The sequence below is a fragment of the Chiroxiphia lanceolata genome, chromosome 8 (genome assembly GCF_009829145.1).
Source record: "Chiroxiphia lanceolata isolate bChiLan1 chromosome 8, bChiLan1.pri, whole genome shotgun sequence".
Classification (NCBI taxonomy): domain Eukaryota; kingdom Metazoa; phylum Chordata; class Aves; order Passeriformes; family Pipridae; genus Chiroxiphia; species Chiroxiphia lanceolata.
The window spans coordinates 3,987,085-4,009,034 of record NC_045644.1 but is presented as its reverse complement, the minus strand read 5'-3'; the positions used below and the strand labels follow the sequence as shown (position 1 = coordinate 4,009,034).

Here is a 21,950-nt window from a genome sequence, read left to right as displayed (position 1 = left end):
AAAACTTATCCTAAAATTGTGGGGAAGCTGCTGGCCTAAGATCACACACTGCCTTTAGTAGCAGTTTATTTCTACCAGCGCAATCCTTCACACTGGATGACATCCTTAGAGTAAATAATAGAAGAAGTGATGTGAGCCACCCTCTTAATGAACTTACTTTTACAGGATTGATACCAAATGTTGAAATTTTGGCTTCCCACTAGAAGTAATTGTTGTGCTCAATGGTGCTTATATACCCATGTCTGTCTGGTGTGAGATCAAAACAATAGGAAAAACAACCCGTCTCCTAAATGCTCTGGTCCAGAACAGTTTACCCAATATGTTTTGGACCAAGCCATCCCTGGTTTGCATCAATGACAGGAGTGGAATGAAGGATGTACTTCATTTAATGCATTTTAGAGTTAGACTAGAGTACTAATATTAAATGCATTTTAAAGTTAAACCGGAGTACTAATAGTAAAACCAGAGTACGCAGGAAAATAAAACAATCCATTTCTCCAGGCTCCAAATTTACACTCACAAAAACCTCTAAGGAAAATTCTGTACTGTATTCCTATTCCTGTTTATTGCACTTTTATTATAGACAGGTAAACCAAACTCTACACTTATGTTTTTAGAACAGAACTGGTAGAAAACAAATGTTTGCTGCCATCCACCTGTAAAAAAAATGAGCACCTTCTCATATACAGATCATTATTTTAATGATTATCCATGATAAACTAGCCAACATATCAGTTCAAAACCAGTTACATTTTAAAAACTGGTAAAAAATAAATGGGGTATTGATGTTGGTGCTGGGCACTTGGCGTTACTGACATCCAAATTTCATTTCTAATGATCAGACGTGGCTCAGGAAGATCTGGGCAGGATTTATGTCTGCCTGTTCCTTCATAGCACCGGGTAACTAAGTTGCACAAACACTTGGAGCAGTAAAATAACTGCTCTATTCTAGTCAACAGATAACTCGCTCTAAATCTGCAGAGAGAGAAGCTGGCACTGAAATTTATGCACTGAGAGTCATCCAGCTGAAGTCACTCTGACTCCCTGCGCTGCATAAAAGCCACGCAGGAGCATCGTCTTTGCAGGATCAAGGCCCACATTTGCATCTGCAAATCAACCTCTTTATGAAAAGCGGGCTGTAAATTTTAGTTAGTTAGTTAGTTAGTTAGTTCCCTGCAAGGCCTTGAGCGGTACCAGTGCAGCAGGAGGTGCTGCTCTGGGGCTGACGTGTCGGTGAAGTGTAGAGGGGAAGTGTGATTGTGCTCCCGGTTGCTGGAGCGCCTCGTGTGATGGGCGTTCAGCTGCTTGGAGCCAGCATGTGGGTCAGGGAACAATGTCTGAACATCACCGTCTCCCTGCATCCACTGCTCGGGGAAAACAAGTTATTCACAGGGGAAGCATGTCATGCCTTACTAAAAATAATTACGAATTCATCAAATATAACGCGGGGCTACACACTTTCTGTTATATTTTAGTACATAGTTAAGCCGCAACACTGGATGAGCAGCATTATTCCAGCATGGGAGGTGAGGCCTGGCTGGCAGGGATAAGGGGCATTATGTAAATCCTGCACCCCAAACACCCCGTTCCCATATTGGAAGGACTCACAGGAAGTGCATTTGTTTTAGTTCATATGATTTCACAAAAAATGATGCTGGGAGGGCTTGGTTCCTAATCGGTGCCAGAACTTGTCAGTACAGTTACGGGTAGATTAGAATAAATAGAGGAGAGGGAGAAGAACAGATTGTTTTTTCTTTGCAGGTATCCCTCATTAACTAAGTTTTCAGAACTCTTTTTCTCCTAGCAGGGATTATCTGCACAACTGCCCCCAATTACTCCATAAGGATGGGTGCCTCGATGTTTCAAAACAGAGTTAGAGAAGGAAATGTGGAACCTTCCTTTTTGGTAGCAGCCTGAAACATCTATCCAGGAATTGGGTAAAATACAGAAACAATCTGGGGGAAAGAGGCCAAAAGAGAGGTCTGGCCTGTGCCTGCACACAACAAACCCATCCTCTTCCTTCAGCTATTACATCTTTCCCTCGCCCCAAAGCTTCTGCTCCTGAGCTCTGGGAAGCCAAAACGCCCCACTCTCAGCACACACTGAATTTTACACAAACCAGTGATGCTGGAGAAGCCAAAACTCCTTCAAGGTTGGGCAGCAACTGAATGGAAGTTTTAAAAGCTGCAATTTGAAGTTAAACCCCCATGGTTTCAGGCCTCCCACCGAACCCACTGTGTATCTTCTTTCCAAGCATCTCATTACAAAGGCTATTTCACACTTGATGAATGTTCGATCGCAATCCAAATAGTTCGAAGAAAAATCCACATGCCTGAGGATTGCCCCCTGCTAAACTCAAAGATGTTTAGCTTCAGAGCTTTCTCCTTTAGAACCTGTAACCTAATTGCTCCAGTAATGAAATAATTATTTGTGTCTTTGACCCCGACGTATGTCAACTAACTTTGTTTACATCATGAACTCAAGGTTATTTATTAGAAGCAATTGCTGTGTTCCTGCCCTGCATCCCCATACATAGTGTACATAACATTTAACAAAGCAAATTGGGTAAAGCAAAGAGAAATGGGGGCTGTAGTTTGAAAAACTCCCCACTGCAATGCCCTGGGCAAGGCCTTGGTCGGTCCATTGAGGCCCATGTTTCATTTGCGAAGGAGTTGCCCACAATATTTGGACAGTTAGCAGTGCTGGTACTGATGGAAATCCAAGAAATCCCAGTAATACAGAGATTGTGATGTTTATGTTGAGGTTTCCTGCAGGCAAGGCAGAGTTTTCCCTTTGGAGGGACTTTTGCCAAAGGGAAACGTGCAGAATTAGATGTGTCTTCCGGCTGAACGCTGCTGAATTTTGCTAAAATCTGCTTGGAGGTGCCTTGTTGTACCCATGTCATGCAGAGCCTGGGTGTCATGGGGTGGCCACAGCTGTGGCCATCTCAGCTCAGGCACCACGGGGAATCCTGGTGAGCTGAGGCCATGTGAGACTTCAGCTTCTGCAGGACAGCAGCAGCAGCCCCCGGCAGCAGGTGCTCAGAGGACAAATGATGGACATGGTGTAAACATCCAGCGAGGACCTACAACGTGCTTGTAAGACTCAAGATCTTTAGGCCCTCCACCGTGTAATTCCACCCACAAAACCCGAAGCTCGCTTATTAATTTTGATGGACAATTGAGCCGGTTCAAGGGTTTTATCTGAGTAGAAAAAGGAATGTGCTGTTTCCCAGGCTGATTGAGAAGCACGGGATATATATAACACAGGAGGCTCGATGATTATACAACAAAAAGATGGGATCACCACCTGCCCACATTCTTGTGATAAGCAGATGAAGAACGTCTGTCAAAACATTAATTCCCAAATCTATGGGGGTAACGCGGAATACAAACACAAATAGCTGCGATCGGAGCGCGCTCTCCTTATCTCGCACTCCGCCGAACGCCCCGCCGCGATTTTACGATGGTCACACCAAATCGGGCGCTCGGCGGGGACGGTCGCGGCAGCCCCTCCGCCTCGGGGATGTCACCAGCGCGGGCCCCGCATCCCCGGTGGCCTTTATTCCCCGGTCTCCCCGCATCCCTGCCAGCCGGGGGTGGGATGCGAGCCCCGCACGGGGGGGACGGGGGGGGCGGCGATACAAAGGGCGCGGGCCCCGGGGGTTGAGCGGGATGTCCCCCCCACCCCCAGCGGCGGTGCCCGCGGTGATGGGGACCCCGGGGGGGCCGCGGTGGGCGCGGGTGGCCGAACAAAGGCGGCGGCGGCGGCGGCCCCTGCCCGCGCCCCCCCCGCCCCTCCCGGGCCGCCGCCGAGCGCAACAGGCGCCGCGCCCCGCGGAGCCCCTTCCACGCCCCCGGAGCCCCGCAGAGCCCCGGTCCTTCCCCGCACGGTCCCGGTGCCGGTGTCCCCCCCGCGCCGCCTCCTGCCGCCTCCTGCCGCCCCCCCCCCGCCCCTTCCTCGCTGCGTCTGTTTGTACTTTAGCTGATCCACTAATCCCCCGAGAGAGCCTATTTGTAGTGAAGAGTATCTATAGGGGGCGAGGCTGGTCCATGTGGGTTTGTGTCATTGGTTTGCAAGGAGAGACCCCGCCTATTGCCCAAAAAAAAAAAAAAAAAAAAAAAAATAAAGTAAAAAAAAAGATACAAAAAAGAAGGGAAAAAAAAAAAAAAAAAAAAGAAAAAGCACCGAGGCAGTGAGAGCCCCTACCTCTCCTCGCTCTCCGCTCACCCAGCGTGGCGAGGGGGAGCGGCCGCTCCGCCCAGCGCCGCCCGGGCACTTTCTGGCTTAAAAAAAAAAAAAAAAAAGAAACAACAAACCCACAAACAAAAAAAAAGGAAAAAAAAAGAGGAAAAAGAAAAAAGAGGAAAGAGAAGAGAGAGGGGGAAAAAAAAAGGGCGGCCCTCCCCCCCAAGTTGCAATTAGCATCCTCCCCGCTGCTGCTGCGGGGCTCCGGTGCCCCCGTCCGCTCCCGGCGCGGCGGCGGGCGGAGCAGGAGAGCGCGGAGAGGGGGGGTGGGGGGGGAAGGATTAAGTTTTTTTTTTTTTTTTTTTTTTGTGCGGTGTGCGAGCGGGTGGCGTTTTTAAGGTGGATCTCCAGCGAGCAGAGCCCGGCGGTGGCGGCGGATGCGGGCAGGGATGCGGCGCTAAGAGCGGCGCGGGGCTGGCGCGGCCGGGAGCAGGTAAGGGAGCGGCGGCGGCGGCGCTTCCCGGCGGGGAGGACAAGGGAGAAGCGAGGACATCTTTGCTTTAGTGAATCTCACCGGCGATGAGGATGGAGGAGGAAAAAAAAAAAAAAGAAAAAAAAAAACAAGGAAGGGAGGGTGGGTGGGAATGCGATGGTGGTGGGAGGCGGCCGCGCAAGTTGCGCGGGTGGGCGCGGAGCGACGGATGAAGTGGGAAATCTTTTGTTGTCTCGGGCCCCGCATTGTTTACTTAGTGCTGCCGAGAGCCGCCGACAACATCTGCCGGGGGATTAACGGGGCGGCGGCGGGAGGAAAGTTTGGGGAAGGGGGGAACCCCGCGGTGCGGCGCGGACGCTGCTGCGCGGCCGCGGCGCCCGCGATGCTCTGGGTTTTTTTTTTTGGCGGGGGGGGGACACACGGGACGGTGAGTGTGTTTAGTTATTGCCCTTCTTTTTATTTTTTTTCCCCACTCTTAATTTTAAGGTTATTTAGGAAAAATATTTTTTAATTTTTATTCTTTTTAATTTTCATTTTTTTAAAATTCTTTTATTTCGGCTCAGTAACCGCACTCGCCCCGCAGTCACTTAGCAACTCTCCGCGCTTTAACCCGCGGAGGTGCGCGGTGCCCGCGGGGCCGCGCCTTGCTCCTTCCCCCCTGCTTTTACCCACTTAGATCTCAAAATAATTTCCCCACTATTTATTTATTATATATCCCTCCCCGCCCCCCCCCCCCCCGATTTGGACATTTTAAACCCTTCCCTGATATCACTAGAATGGAAAATCAGAGGGGGTGCATGGATTTATGCGCTGAGATTGTTCTTTTCACACCCTCTCCAAAAAAAAATACCCCCCCCCCCCAAAAAAAAAAAAAACAAACTTGCAGAGGGGGAAAGAATAGCCTTTTGTCCTGCCGAGGGACGTGCCCCCAAGGTAAATCCTGGCTGGAGCTTAGCGCCTGGTACTTTGCCGGGTCCCAGGGCTCTGGCTGTGCTGGGGAGGAGGAAAGTAGGAGATGGAGATCTCAAAGTAGTAGAAGTAATTTCTTCTTTCAGCTACACTTCTCCGCTGCCTTTGAATTGCCTGCAATGAATGTACGTAGCTCTAATTGAAGTACTTTAATCATTCACACTTGATTAAGTATACCGTGACCAGAGGAGAGGAATACACACGGCTCCCTAGAACGGGAGGGATGGGATGACATTTTAATCCCGTGTTTTAAAAAACATTAGCGAAGCAGGAAAAAACCGATCGCCGGTGACGGTTCGGTATAATGGTCCCTTGTTTTCATACAGATGGTGGCTTTCCGACGGGATGAAATTGCAGTTATTGCAGATATTTGGGGGGGGGGGGGGGGGGAGAAAGGCACGTACTTTTCAGTTTGTTTAAGCAGAGTGAAGAAAATAATGATAGACGAGATGCCTGGTGGCAAAATGCTTTTGTTCCTGTTTCCATCAGTGCATAAGGGCGCCGACCTGCTTTAGCATTCTTTAAAGGTCTCTTTACCAAGGAAAATTGAAGACGGTCTCATTATAGGAGAGTGTGTTCGGAATACTATGAGGTATTTATGAATTCAGAGGTGATTGCTGGATCTCAGACATTTCAATTACGCATCCCGTAGTAAAAAAAAAAAAAAAAAAAAAAAAAAAAAAATTTATTTGTAGCGATGTGTTCTGTAATCTGTTATTTCCATAAAGCTGATCTGTGCTCGAGCTCCGGAGCTGGCCGAGGGAATGGGTCCATCCACAGGGCTCGATTTGTGTTCTTTGCCTCGCAAAACTTTCTGCTGCAGGGGCAGCCCGAAGTTCCCGTAGAAGCGATTCTTTGGGAAACGTCAGCTATCGTCAGTATTTTTCTGGAAAATCTGCCGTGGTGAATGAAGGGTGGTATTTTTAGAAAGGAGCTTTTTATTTTTGGAGGCATTTGTGAAGCCCACCTGTTAACCATTAGCGGGGACAGAGGTTGGCTTTCATCGTTCGCAAACCCGGGCGCATCTGGGGGCTGCGGCCGTTACTCGCTTGATCCAAGCTCTTTCCAGTCATGGACAAATCTAAGTGTCTTTCCCTTTAAAAGTCATAACCAACTATTTCTAAAGCTGAACAGAAAGTAAGGTAGTTTAGTCAGAGTGGTGGCACTCTCCTGTGTTTTGGAGCGTGGTTGCAGGAGCGTTTGACTTTTCCTTTTCCTCTTGGAATTTCAGACTGAGATGCTTCCATGGTCCAGAGTTTTATTGTCAACTTTATAGCATACAAGTCATAGATGATGTTTTCTTGCCATCAGCTTTCCCTCTTTTTAAGGTAGTTTTCTCCTCGCCAGCCCATGTGGGATCCCGGGGCTGGGCTGGCAGGGCAGCTCCAGACGCCCCGCAGAGCTGCTGCCCCACAGCCCGCTTTGCTGACAGCTCCCTCTCATCCCCCCTGCTTTTCCAAGGGCAAAGTTGTGCCCTTTTCCACTCCTGCTTTTCCTAAATTCAAAGGAATGTCTTCATAGCAAGAACTGTAGCAGAGCCTGTCATTTTTAACGCCAGCATTTCTGTGCAGAGATTTGTCACTGGAGTCTGGTGGTAATATTCCTTCTATCAGGAAAAACATCACCCTCAAAATATGAGGTCCCAGGCACGAGCTGGAAGTGGTGTACCAAAGCCTTTGGCCGGGAAAGTTGATTTATCCATCAGGCTGGCTGCAGTTCAAATAAAACTTCTTCAGTTCAGCTGACTCTGGCAAGAATGAAATACCCTAATGAAAAAACACCCTGAATCTGGGTTTGCCCAACCATTTGGAAAAGGTAGGTTAATTTTCCCTGGGTTTTTTTGGGGCTGTTTACTAGCTATGGGAATTGAAAGTGGCTTCGTGTTTAAGTGGAAGAAATGGAAAAGCTTCTCGGAACACAGCACTGGCAATTTGCAAGTGTTTTGTTAAGATCTGGTGGATGATGCTGTCTCATAAAACCTGATGGGTGTCACATTTACTCCTCACATCAGATCTAGTGTGAGTATTCCTGCCTTTGCTCTATATTCTCGGTGTAGTAAGTTAAAGAAGTAGAGAGTGGAGCTGCTGGTGAGCAGCTCTTAAATCTGGGCTGATTACTTACACCTGCCCCAGAGGTTGGGGGTTTTTCAGCCCACACTCACCCCAGCTGTTAAGGATATTCCAATTATAGGCTCTGACAGGAGAAATGGCATCAGGGCTCACAGGTGAATTAAAGGACCGTGTGTGGGTGGTGCAGGGTGATTGTTGGTCCCCTCTTGCAGGGAGCACTCAAACTTTGAAGGGGAAGTTTTAGCAAGTCCTCACTGGTTTCTCTCTGGTTGCTGGGATAAAACAATTGTTTTCACCAGGAATTGATTGGTGTTTCCTCTGCTGCTGTTTGTGATGCTGGAAGATGTAGTTCCAAAGCGTGGTTCATCACACCCAGGTAGGAAGATGTAATTCCAAAATGCAGTTTGTCGTGTTCAGGTTTGCCTGGGCCAACTCTTGTTCCTTCTGCTATGTTCCTGTGGCTTGGTTTTTTTGGGGGGTTTTTTGGGTTTTTTTGCTCCTTCTCCTTTGCCAAAGCAAATAAGATTTAGGTAAAAGGATGAAAAATACCATGACTGTTCTTTGCCCCAGCAAGGGCATGGAAACAAAATCTTCTCATTATGCCATGTGTCTTGTCCTTCTGCTCAGTTCCATCATGGTGAAGAGATTGGTATCTTTGGAATTTTGCTAAGGAGTTACCACATAAAATATTGTGTGAACTCAGCAGGAGTTTTGGTGACAGAGCACAGAAAAATCAGTTGTTATTTATTTAGTTCTACAGTGATGCTTTGTAAGTGTGTACTCCTGTTTCTTGTACTGTGAGCCCTGGTGATTTCTTAAGAACCAGGAGTAAACATCTGGAGATTTTTAATTAGTTTTTGTTTCTCCTCTCTAAGGTGGTAATGTTGGTGGGACCTTGGCATTTGCTTTGGTTGTTTGGGTTTGTTGTACATGGTCTGGTGAGGCAGTGCTGTGTGGGAAGGTCACAGTGGTCCTGCTGCCAAAACTTAGGGGGGTTTTTTTGCAGTGTAATGATTTCATAGAGTCATCATAGAATTATGGAGTGGTTTGGGTTGGAAAGGACCTTAAAGTTCATCCGACTCCAACCCCCCTGCTATGGGCACCGACACCTTGCTACTAGACTAGGTGGCTCAAAGCCCCACCCAGCCTGGCCTTGAACGCTTCCCGGGATATGCTGTGATTTTTTTAATGCCTGGGTTGTATTATTGGGAACTTCTGTGGGATTATTAAAAAGAAATACACCTGGAAAAGCATGTGGTGGAACCAGCGTGACCTGATGGAGAGATTTGCGTCTGCGTGCTCTGACGGTCAGTGCAGGTGGGATGAAATTTGCTTTGGCTGGTTTGGGGTGTGTAACCGTGTGTCCTGTGTCAGGAGGAGTGTGGTGAGGAGCAGGGGCAGTGTTTTGCCCCAGACATCCAAGCTGTGGTGCTGCAGAGGATGCCCTGCAGTGATGCACATGTCACTGCCTCCGTTCCCATTGGTGTTGTGGTTTTGGTGTTTCCCATACGTGTTGGCTGGTGGGGAAACGTGTGTATCTCCTGCAAGGTAGACATGAAGCTGCCATCAGACCCCTGCAGCAGCTGTGGAGGGGGTTCAGCATTGTTGGCATCAACTTCAATAGACTCATCAACTGGAGCTCCTCAGTGCTGCTGTGTGGTGGTGTTGCCAACTTCGGAGGTTTTCATGGGGTTTTTAGCCCATCCTGAAGTCCCAGTCAGGGAGCAGAGCATGCTCTGGGGGTTCTGGATGATCAATTCTTATGATTTTGCCAAAGGAGGACAGCACCTAGAAGACCATCACCTTTCAGGGCCCCCCTGCTCCACAGCTGGGAGCTGTGTGCTCAAGGGTTACAGGGTTGTTTTGGATAATTCAGCCTTGTTTTCCAAATACATGGTATTCTGGGTGGATCAAAGTAGGCATCTTGATAGGCATCTATAAAGTCCCATCTGTTCTGGGCCTTTACTGTTAAATGCAAATAAAACCCAAGTTACTTGAACACATCAGTTGTAGACTTTAATTATTAATGACTTGCTCCTCCAGTCTTACCTGGCAGTAATTTCATGTATCCTTTAAGCCAGTAAAAAACAGTGGTCCTGCTGAAGTACTGGGCTCTTGTCCATCCCTCCTGATGGAAAGTAGATTTTATATGGCTAAAAACAACTTGCTTGATTGTTGAATTTTGGGCTCTGCTTTGCTCAAGTCCTCTCTCTGATCCCACCAGCAGTCAGAGCAATGTGAGATTAGGAAGGCTTTTAGCCACAATGGTGGCCAACTCGAGGTTGACCATTCACACCATTCTTTGGACACAGGTGTAGAGTGCAGGGTACCTTGGCTGTGAGTTTTGTGAGGAGGTGCTGGTAGGAACCTCGCTGAGCTGATGTTCACACCAGGTCAGCTGTGGTTGCTCCGTGTACATAAACTTGTGCAATGTTGTCAAACACTCAGCCACTATTTCCTTGCAGCAGCATATACCAATTATTTCTGAAATAGACCCCTGAAGGACAGCGTAGAGGGAGAATGTGTGGATTACAGACATAATATTTACAAGGAGCCAAGTCTTTAATGAGACCAGGAGTAATGCAGATGGGTTCTCTGTTGCTAAATATAACAGATATGTAATGGATGCTGCTTATTTTTCTTTTTTCTTTTTTTTTTTTTCTTTTTTTTAAATGACCCATTCACTTTTGGAAAAGAGGAGCTTTTGTACTGAGACACAAAATTGTGGGATATTCCAAAATCAGCCTGGCTTTTGATTGTTACTGTAATAACTATAATGTGTGGCTCTGCAAGGTATGAGCAACCGTGGCTGGGAGTGTGGATGAGCCCCTTTGAAATGCTGATGGGCTTTGGGAACAGTGACAGGTGTATGAGGACTGCAGAATGAGCCCCAAAAGAGGCTGACAGAGGAGTGGAGCTGGTACATCATTGTTGGGGTAGAAAATAAGCAAACCCAGCAATGAATCCCATAGCTGGGTCCTATACAGATGGTGGGTGTCACACCATGGCGTGTGATGAGCTCTGCAAGTCCTCCTGCAGTGATGGATATTCCTGTTTATATTTAGGTGAAGCTGCTGTGATGGGTGTAATGAGCTCTGCAGGTCCTCAGCCTGCAGTTATGGGTATTTCTGTTAATATTTAGGAGAAGCTGCCATACCCTGTTTGTTCCCTTCTCACTAAACAATTCCCTTTTGGCCCTGTTGGTGCCTGCCAGTGGCAGCACTGTCATCCAGGATGGCTTCCAGCTTTCCAGCATCTTTTCCAGCATCCCAAGCATGTGTGTTTACCTCCATGGACACTCCTGGCTGAGACTTCTCCACAGTGTGGGGTCTCTGACTACGTTATTCCCCTATGGGTGATGCACAAGGAGCACTTTGGGCATCAGGAGCTTGTAGCTTACATTCTAGATAAAGTTTTTAATTAAAAATTGGCCGCCTTCAGTCTTCTTAGAGTAACTGCATCTTGGCTTTCCTTGTCAGCTCTCCCTGGTTTTGTCAGAGTATCCTTTAGTTTTACCATGATATATCTGTGTGGAGAGTGTCCTTAGTGTTAGCTGGAGGGGAAAACCCTGCAAATAAATTCCCTTTTAAAAATACATGAGGCCAAATGTAAGAGATTATATTAATACCTGTAGAACTGCCATAAAGAGTTCGTTTTTTTTAATTTTAAGCTGAAAACCAGGTTTTCCATCAGAAGGGATGTTGCAAGGAATCAGTAAATAAGGCAAAGCAGTAAGGCTAAATACTAGATGTTACACTTAGAAGTTGAGAGACTTGAGTTTTGCTGTGATTAATTGTAGATGAAATCAGTTTCAATATATGGAAAAAAAAAAAAACCTTTTCATCAGCTTTCATGATTTCGGTTGTCTGACGTTTCATGATCCCACAGCACAAGTTTGTGTAGATTTTATATTTGCCACTGGTCTGAGCTGGTCCCTCTTTTCATACAAAAAATGGTACGATGCAACATTTGAGCCTGGAATTAGGGTGTCTCAAAGTTTAGTACTGGAATACCTGTGCTAACTTCAGCTTTGCCCTTTGCTAGTAACAACAGTGTTTCTCAGATAAAATACCTATTCTACCTATTTTCTGTTCCCAGAAGGAAGCAGGATTGTTTTATCTGCTGTAATATCATTCCTAGGTGAAGCACCAGAATGACATATTTTTCCCATCTGTATATATATATCTGTGTATCTGGACAGCAAAAGTTGTGAGTTAGAATCAGCTTAGATAGATTTGGGGAGAAAAAGTGCAACTTTAGTTTTGTCTAGCCGGAAGTTCAACATAATTCTTGGATCTGTGCTTTCTTGGAGGTGACCCAACTTCACTAAATACTGGTCGCAACCTTGCTTGGGGTATGAAATCTCACCGTGGTCCAGCCACAGGCAGTGAGGTTTCAGCCACTGATTTTTGTTGTGGTTGTTTCTGAAAAAGTTTCCGTTGAATGATGTGTCAGGAGGGAGAATGTGGCCAAGTGTCTCTGCTTGTCTGTTCCACCTTCAGCCATTGCCTTTCCAGCCTGGGCTCTGGGTTGTTCAAGGTGCTGGATGCCGAATTGGGGTGCTCAGCCCTTATGATATGGTCTATGTCTGCACATCCGTGTGCCTGAGAGCAGAATCAATAGCAAGGAACAGGCATCAGAGCTTAGGGAAAGGGGTGCAGAGAGAAGCTGTGGCTGGTAGTGATGAGGACAACAAACCATTCTGCAAAATACTAGAAATCAAACTAGGTTGTTAGATGAGGTTAACAGAACATCAAAAATCTTACACTTTTGGGGGTGGGGGGAATGATGTGTTTAGTCCCTGTTAAGACTGTGGTAGAAGTAAATGTTCTTTAGTCAGACCTTTGTGGACCAGCCCCAGTGTCTCTCATCAAAAAAGGTTTAGAGAGTAAACTGAGCCAGTAATGTGTATTTTTACTAAGTCTTGAAGTACTGGAGAGCTCCGGTGAACCGTGGCAATGCTTATCTTGTACTATTCTAGAAAAGCAGTAAATGGGCCAGGCTGAGTATCACAAACCTGTCAGCTCAACATGAGTCCTGGACAGACTCTCCGAGTCACTGCTAGGGATTTATTTAAGGTTGGAGGCAGGATGGTGATGCACTTGGTCTCCAATGGCTTGGGTTTAAGGGCAGCACATCCTTGAGAACTAACTTTTCTGTTTCCAGGAATCCCTCATCGATTGGATTGATAAAGGTGACTGGGGGGGTTTATTTCCTTAGAATTGGTCAATAAATGCAGCTTGGTTACAGCACCACTGTTTGGGCTGGGGATGTGCAAAAGAACAAATGGCTGAGACCCAGCAGAGCGTCAGCTCTCAAAATCCTCTGGTAAAATCAGGAATAATTCCCAAACATCCCCTTCTAGCAGCCTCTCTGAACACTCCTTTTTGTCCTTACGCTGCCTAATGTGTGAGTAAGCCGTGATAAGGCAGAGAGTCACTGCAGCTGAAGCTTGAAATGTCACAAAGATTGGGAGAGTGGTAAATAACGAACGGGAGTGACCGCTGGTGAAAGCAATTTGTATTACCTGGATACAAGCAGGTAATATTTCTCAGATGGCCAACTGTAAATTTCTCTATCTGAGAGCAAACAACAGGGGCCGTAGCTCCAGGATGCTGTCTGGAGAAATCATGTCTTTATGGAGGAGCGGGGAGTCATGAGCCAGCGCCGCTAATATGATATTATGGGCAAAGGTCTTGTGTGCTCCTTGTCTGCGCTGGCAGGTGGCTGCCAGGCTGGAGCAGGGACGTGGCAGCCACCCTGCCCCTCCTGCCTGGCAAGGAGGAGCTGTGGAGGGCTGCGGGAACGCAGAAGGGGTCGGGAAGGGATGCACGAGAAGGGTCCAGGACCTCCATCTGCTTGACTTATCCAGGAGAGTGTTGGAAGGTAAATTGATTAAGGGAATTAGTGTTATCATGGGGAAAATAAATTGAATAATAAAGAGCTCTCAGGTCTGGCAGGCAGAGTTTTAACAAGACCTGAAAGCTGGAAGGTGAAGCCAGGGAAGGAACAGGGTGAAGGTCTGTGGTTTCAGCACTGTTGATGGTGGAAGAAGCTGCTGAAGGTGCTGGTGATTTCTCGACCTTTGGAAATGCTGAGTTCAGGGGTGTTTTTTCACTGGAGTGAAAGAGGCTCAAGCAGTGATTAATTTAGGTAAGTTACTGTACAGTATGTCAGGCTAAAAAATCACAGTGGTCTCTTCTGACCTCAAAATCTGTGAAAACCTACCATTTAAATGAGAGCGTCCAGGTGTTTGCAGATCCCAAGCACCAGCATGACAGCTTTTCTTCAAGAAGATGACCTGCGGAGAGGAGACCTGTGTCTGAAGGTGGAGGTTACAGGATGGGACCTTGAGCACTCAGGAAAGCTCCTGTAGGTTCTTCATTTCCCCACCATTTCTCTAAAAAATGCCTTGTATCCATCACAGGGATGAGTTACTTCCAGTGTCAACACCAGGTACTTGGCACAGGGTGAGAAGCTCACAAGGGACATGTTAGTCTATATTGTGTCTAATGCCTGGGTCAGGTGTGAGTTAATTTAGGTGCAGGAAGGAAATGAGGGAGGATTACTTTTTTTGATAGTTGTGTGCTTTATCTGATCATGCAGAATTTATTCAAACTCCAAGCCAGCTCTTGGTGGCCACAGAACATCAGAAATAGCTCTGACCCCGGTGGGAAACTTGAGAGCAGAAGAGTGAAAACTGATCAAACCAGGTCAAATCCAGATTTAAACATCAATTGTACATTGCTGGTGTAGTGATTTTGTTTGTGTGCACGTTTATTTTTGAAGTAAGAACGTGCAGTTGGGTGTTTGAAGATTTACTCTGCTTTTAGGTGAGTTTGCAGATGGGTCTTTCCATGTCATCCATCGTTCATGGAGGAGGTTTGTGGGATCACTGGGCTCCACATAGTGCTTGATTATGGAGCTGTTATGGCAGGAAGGTTGTTTCAGATCCCCTTTCTGTATATACAGTGTACATCTGTACCTACATACACCTATACAGTATATATCTACCTCTATATCTATACACAGAGCGATACATATATAAATGTAAAAATATATATATATATACAGAGGTCTATATCTTCTGGGTTTTTCAGACTAAAAGTTGAATATGTTAAAAACCCAGTTGTAAAGAAAACAAGGAATATGTGAAAGCATCAAACTAATGATGTTTAGTGGTTTATTTGGCCACTCAAGGTCTCTGTGTGCTGTCTGATTTCTGGGAGAGAAATTGGAGCAAACTTGGAATTTGTTGGTGCAATTAAAAGTGTGGGGAGAAAAAGGATAGTACGATGGACTCGTGTGGTAACACAGCTTGGGCTAATGCTGTGAATTAAGGACATTTAGATGTTTGGCTTTGTATGATTTAGCTTAAACAAACAAACATTGCATTAATCTCATTACTCAAGCAAGTGAAATAAACCTTTAAGGCACTTAAACCCTGCCCGTGGTGGTGAACTCTCAGACCAAGGAGACCCGTTTCCACACAGCACAGCTACTCCTGTGCGTAACGTTACTCGCCTGTGCAAGTGCTCACAGGAGGGGGAGCCAATTTGGGGCTGGTGGAAGGGACCCACAACTGCCTCTGAGTTGGGAGGGACCCACAAGGATCACCCAGTCCAATCCCTGGCCCTGCACAGACACCCTGACGATCCCACCCTGTCCCTGAGAGTGTTGTCCAAACACTCCTTGAGCTCTGGCAGCCTTGGTGCTGTACCCACTGCCCGGGGGAGCCTGTTCAGTGCCCAACCATCCTCTGGGGCAAGAACCTTTTCCTGAGATCCGGTCTAAACCTGCCCTGACACAACTTCATGCCATTTGGGAATTGCATTGGTCTGGCTGGCAGAGCCAGGGGCACTAAGGATGAGTTTTTTGCTGCCAGGTGCTGGGCACTGCTCAGGACCCTGGCACCAGTCATGCACGTCTCTGTGTTAGTTCTGTATCCTTCCACTATAAAAGATGGGATTGCAAAGGTCCTTGTAGGGAATGTAATAACCCCCTCTAAAGCTGTCATTCAGAGCTGTGTATTCCTGTGTGCATTGTCCTTCCATCGCTCTGGTGGTGTAATGGATGTAACAAACCCTGACCTGGAGAGTTAGGATATTTCCTTGCTAAGTGTCCTGTGGACTGCACTTCCTTCAGAGGAGAATGTAAGAATTTCATGAACTTGGACATGTTAGGCCAGCCTAGGAATTTTCTCTTGTCTTTCAGTTGCATTTGTTTGGGCTCTGGTAAGGCAGAAAATGACTGAACCACATGTCATGTTTATAAGATCAAGAGTACCTTGCTATTTTCATACAGATCTCTTAATAGAGATTAAACACAAAATAAAGCAGAATGCATCAACAGTGATATTCCCATAAGCAATATTGTAACTTGTATGCAGTGTAATTATATTTTGTACACTTGCCAATTAAGCAGTTACGCTTTAGAGAAAAATTACTTTCAAGAGATGGAAGAAAAGTATTGCAGTAAATCAAATAAAATATACATGTGTTAGAGGGTTTTGTGTATGCAGCTGAAATTTTAAAATTTCCTGCTATGTTCAGGTTGCCACGTGCATAACCACTCTCTGTGTCCTGTAGCTTTTTGGACTGGAAGACAGCAGATAGGAAAAAAAATAAGGCATAAAAAAAAGACATTGCTTCCTGGGATAGCTGCATGCCATATGAAGCTGAGGTGCTCGGGAGTCCTGCTCTCCCTCCCCACTCCTTTTGAGCTCCTGCCCAGTCCTGCTGCCCCACAGTAGGACAAGGTGTGGGTGCCAACTGGGCGTTTGAATCCCTGCACCCCAAAGCCCAGGGCGACTGCCCCAGAGCTCGTGGCTACTGTGGAGTCACCCCTGCTCCATAACATCATAGAACCATGGAATGGTTTGGGTTGGAAGGGGCCTTAAAGATCATTCTGTTCCAACCCCTTGCCATGGGCAGGGACACCTTCCACTAGCCCAGGTTGCTCCAAGCCCTGTCCAACCTGGCCTGGGACACTTCCAGGGATGGAGCAGGATTTGTGTACCTGCTCTAGAGCTGTCAGGAAAGGAGTTGGAACTGGGTGATCTTTAGAGTCCCTTCCAACTAAACCATTCTGTGATTTCATGCTGCGTGTCTGAAAGGGGGCGAGGAGAGCCCTGTGGCTATTGCTCCCTGTCAGCTCTTGGGAGCCTCTGCTCGTGTAAGACCTCTTCTACTTTTTTTCTTCTAAATCACTAAATGTAAGTTTTCATCTGGAACTCACAACGTTACTTTAAAAATCACTTTCTGTCATACAGAATTAACAATATGTTACTTGAAATGTGTCAAATACATTGCAGTGAAAAAACAACCCTCAGAGAACTCAGGATAAGGTCTGCTGGGAGGGAAGTGCTGCAGAAGACTTCTTGTGTTGTGGCTGGTGGCCTGGTGACCATCCCTCCCTCACTGTTAGCCATGGGATATGTCTGGCTCTGGGATCTGGCTGTTCTCCCTCCTGCACCAATACATAGCTGCAGCCTGGGCTTGGAAATGTTTCCTCAAGTTCTAACATGTGTGTTGTGTAGGGGAATAATTTGTCAGCAATTTAATGGTGGTCCTCACTGAAAGATACATCAGTGTTTTCAGCATAATAATTCCCTTTTATTTGAGGGGTTTAGCTGGCCAGAGCGTTGTCTCCTGTGATGTGCATCTTTCCCAAGCGAGCTAATTAAAAAACACCCCACTTTCCAAGTGGCTCTACTGTCCTTTCCTGAACTCTCTAATACACAGACAGTCCTGTAGGTCAGATGAAGAAGGAGTTGTTGTTGTTGTTGTGTGGCTGCATTGGTGAGACCCAGGGCTGGCAAGGGATGGCACTGTCAGAGCTATGTGAGTGGAGCTCCCCTCGACAGCCTGGACTAACACACCTGCAGCCTTTGGAATAAGCTGTGTGTCATCCAAAGCACTCATGTTCTAAATGGGAATATCTGAGTGTGCCTGGCATGATTTGTTTTTCCAGTGTTACAAATCTGCACGCTTTCAAAGGCTTTATAGAAGGTGTTTGCATGGAAAAACTTGTCAAGAGAGTTTTGTTTGAAGGTGACTGAATAAAGCAGTGAAATAAAAAAAAAAAATCAGGGTGGTGTAGAGTAGGGTTCCCAGCTGCCCTGCATCTCTGTTCCCCTGGACCCTGGCTTGCAGCATCACATTCCTATGTGGATTGTGCCAGCTTCTGCCTTTCTCAGGAGAATAACGATGCTCTTGGGCAGGCGACCACTCACCTGCTGTGGTTCCATTCCCACTCTCCACTGCGTTTCCAGTCCTGCTCTCCAGTGCCAGTGGTGGATCTCTTACCTTTCCCCTCCCACACCGTCCCTTTGCTGTGCTGCCAGCACCAAGTGCTGGATACACACTGACAACCGCAGGGCTGTTGTTCCTCCCCTCCAGCCCTGTGCCTTTGGATCCTCAGGAGTCTGGAAGCTGTGGCAAGTTTATTTCCCTTGGTTTATTTTTAGCCTCATGCTCCTGGCCCTGCTGTTGGTGCTGGCCATCACTTCACAATCCGATGGTGTAAAGCGGTGTAACACAGCGAGTCCGTGTCTGTGGGTGGGATTATTCCTCCAGGGATTTTACCTCACTCATCCCTGATGTGCCCACACCGGTGGGAAAGACCACTGGGCTCTGTCCCTGCCCACAGCAGGCAGGAGGGGTTTGGAAGTGATGAGGTTTGGAAGTGTTGAGGGCTAGTTGCAGGACAAACAGCAAATTTTGTGGAGGGTAAATGAGATGTTCGCCCCACATTGTCCTGTGTGGGTGTGTTTTGCAAAGCGTTTCTTGCCTTTTTACTGACTTTGTCAAAGATTAGTTCCTGGCTCTATTTGTAGCTGCATTGCTTCCAGCAAGTTTGGGAGAATTGTCCCGGTTTTAAAATAATCTATTTTTTTTTTTTATATCATACACTTCATTGCCTTGAAAACTGTACTATGAGTCATACTAATAAAAAGTGAGTCTAAATCGGGTTTGGCATCACTTTTTTTCACCAACCTAGCACGAAAAAGCAAATCTTCTGCTCAAGATGCAGGACTCTGGTTGAGTTGAAGAGTTTCCTTGTCATACCTTGGCTTTATCAGTCCCTCATAGCCTCTCCTCCTCTCCCCCCCACTGTCCCAAGCCTCTCTGCTAATTTTAATTTGAGAAGAAATAAGCCAAGGTAAGCTCTGAGTTTAAGAAGATGATTATCACAACAGAATAATTACATTTGGGTACTTGATTTGATTTGTTAGCTGGAAGATTAGTTGGAAAGCAGAGAAGAAAATGAATGCATTGTTGACTGCAGGAAGTTATTTATGAGTTTTTACTTATGTTTAAAGGAATTCCCCCTGTGACTTAAGTAGCAGTGCGATTTACAGCCTTTCACATTGGCTGGCTGGATAAATAAATAGAATAAAGACAGGAAGAATAAAACAAAATGGTACCAGGTTTTGAGGGTGTAAAGTTTCTGTTGTGGAATGCAGGAAGCGATGGCTTTCAAAAACCCAACCAGACAGATCAACAAAAATAATGCCCATGTTGCATCGGAAGAAGAACATGATCCCAGTGTGTGTTACATTCATTATGTAATCCAGGAGAAATGTTTACGTGCTCACATGTTCTGTATAAGGCTTGTGTTATGGTTCTATAATTTTTCCATAACTCTCTTGATGTGATATTCCTTCCATGGCTGCTTCTCCTATTCCTGCTTCCCCAAATCAAGCAAATAGAATGATCCAGGGAGAGGAACGGTGTCTGTGCTGGACGCCTGATGTTGGGAGCTGCTGTTGCTGTTTGGTGAGGTGGAGATGAAGAAGGACATAGGTCTGCTGAGTTAGGAAACACTCAAGAAGTGACAAGGGGGCTCCTTGGAGGTGGGGACAGGCTTCGACAGGACCGACTCCCGTGGAGGGGACTTTGCAGCCATCATTGGAAAACTCGTGTTGGAAACACAACAGAAACCAGTCTGAGTGGAGTCAGTGTGTCTCCTGATGCTGTCAAAGAGGACACAGGGTTGACATGGCCCATCCGTGGGCTGGTCTCCTGAGACGTGTCCGTGTGCCTGGGCTGCTCACACGACAGCAGAGCCTTCCGGAGGAGGCTTTTAGCACCGAGCGTGCGTTATCACTTGGCTATTAAATCTTGTCACTCCATACTTGGTGTTTGTAAGCCGTGTCCTGGGTCAGCAGGGTGCAGTAAAGTGGAAATAAAGGCAAACCTCCTGCTCTGGCTCAGAAAAACGTTGGTGACGAGTGCGCTGATTCTGTCAGAGGAAATCAGGGATGCTCCTGTGCCTTGGAGTGGCGACGGGGGCCAGGCTCCCCTCTCTGCTGTGCTGCTCTAGTGATGCTGATTTACACCAGCTGCTGACCTGGCCCAAAATTGGCTTTCAGAATAGCTCAGATGTGGAGCAGACTCGCTGCACTTTTGGGAAGCCCACTGGGCAGATTTCCTGCCTTTTCCAGGTGGCATTTCTTGCGTTGGCAGTGACTGGGGAAAAAATGCCGGGCAGAAATGAGCCCGCTGGCATCTCCCAGGGCTGCATTTCACGAGTGTAAACCTTCAGGGATTGAAGGTGTTCTCCCTGGGGAAATGGCCTGCTTGCAAGTGCTGCATGTACAGTATTTGGTGGTTGGTTCCTCCACTTTTTCCTTGGGAAGGCAGAAAGGGAAGGGAGTCCTGCTTGAAGTCCAGACCACTTGTTTTTATGGACAGAACCTGTAAGAAGACTTTACAGAGGCTTGGAAAGTACCGTAGACTGACTGAAGTTGATTGAAACATTTAGAAAGCTTAACTCTTGTGCTCCCCAGCATTCCAAAGGGATTGGTGGGACTGAACTGCACAGACCAGTGGGGATGGACACCACCAAAGCTGAGCTGGTCCCGTTTACATCTCGGGTATTTAGTTGCTCCTGTGTTTGTGTGCTACCATGTAGAAAAGCAACTGGGTAAGCTGAGAAGCAGAGAGAGAACACAAATTCCTTGCTACTCCCACCCTGTAGATGAGTCTTGGTCAAGGAGCGCTTTCCAAGTGCAAGGAATGGGAATAACAGTGCCTCTGCTAGAAAAAAGATTGTTTTTGTGGGAGCTGGAAAAATGGTTTGGATGGGATAGAGAAGGTGCTGTGCTGTTGGTGCTGAGTGCCCTCACCTAGGAAGATGATGTTTGCTGTGTCATTCAAGAGGCTGTATGAGGAAATGAGCTTCCCCTTGTGGGGGAGTTTGTCCAGGTGTGGTGAATGTCAGGCAGGATCTCCTCTGTGGCCCAGGTCACATGAGTCCTGCAGAAGGTGTGATTTAGGGGAGTGAAGAGCGTAGCTCAGGGGGGTGGAGCAGTGACTTATTGCACATACTTGAGAAACCTATCGAAAGTGATGTGCTTGCCTACAGTGTTAAACTTCACTGGGTGGATTTAAACAATGTTTATGACACTGATCATCAGTGTCATGTCAGCAGAAGGTATTGACAGATCCATAAACTGGAGAGTAGCTGTTCACTGAGGGATTGTGTACTGATATTTATCGTTCCAAAGAGGGTCTTTGGGCATCCCCAGAAATATTGGATGCCCTTTACAATGGTGATGAAAGAGAGGAAGGGAACTGGGAGTCAATCACTTTGTTGTCCCTCACAAACTGAGCCCACCAGTGTGTTTTTTTCCATACTGGATGGGCAGGGATTAGATGGGGGAACACCTTGGGGGAGAGTATTGATTGTCATGGGCAGGGGTGGGAGGTTGGGCATTGGAGCCGAATGCAAAGCTTCTCTTTGCCCTTAACTACATTAAATTCATTTATGGTGTGATGATGAATGTCATGCATGAATCCTTCTAGAAAATGCTGATTGTGGTCCTGGCTATTTTGGGGCAAGGCTGCTTTGGCTGCTTCCCACAGCGTGATACTGCCAGTGGGCTGCCTTGGGTCACTGTGACCTGGCACTGATGAGCTTTCTGCAGTACTAAGAGTCCCTTTAGTAATTCTCTGATTTTTAAATACTCAGTGTAAGCTTTAAGTAAGCCAGATTTGGTGGTGACCGTGATTTGTGTCACGATGGCTGTACTGTAATTGGTTGTGTTATGCACCAGAAAGTTGAGAGCATTAGGATAAAGTCTTTCAATAACGTGCAACAAATTCTCATCATCAAGGAGTAACCATTGTATACGTTGTGTTGAGTAATTAGAGAGTACAAGGAAGATTTGATACAGGAATTGTAGCTTAATCTCCTGCACTTCATTACATTTTCCCTGTGGTGGT

General features: G+C 46.7%; 1 protein-coding gene and 1 long non-coding RNA gene across 2 annotated transcripts in view; one reads left to right on the top strand and one right to left on the bottom strand.

Moving 5' to 3' along the window:
* Nucleotides 1–4,577: 4,577 nt before the first annotated feature.
* Nucleotides 4,578–21,950, top strand: part of CTBP2 (C-terminal binding protein 2) — a 137,715-nt gene continuing 120,342 nt past the window's right edge. Inside the window, exon 1 of the mRNA XM_032694225.1 lies at nucleotides 4,578–4,681. The gene's annotated coding sequence lies outside the window, so the exon portion shown is untranslated. The remainder of the gene's footprint in view (nucleotides 4,682–21,950) is intronic.
* On the bottom strand, nucleotides 11,954–14,023 carry LOC116789922. Its single transcript, XR_004358196.1, has 2 exons — nucleotides 13,948–14,023; nucleotides 11,954–12,323 (listed from the first exon to the last, which is right to left on the bottom strand). It is a non-coding gene; the product is annotated as an uncharacterized LOC116789922 (long non-coding RNA).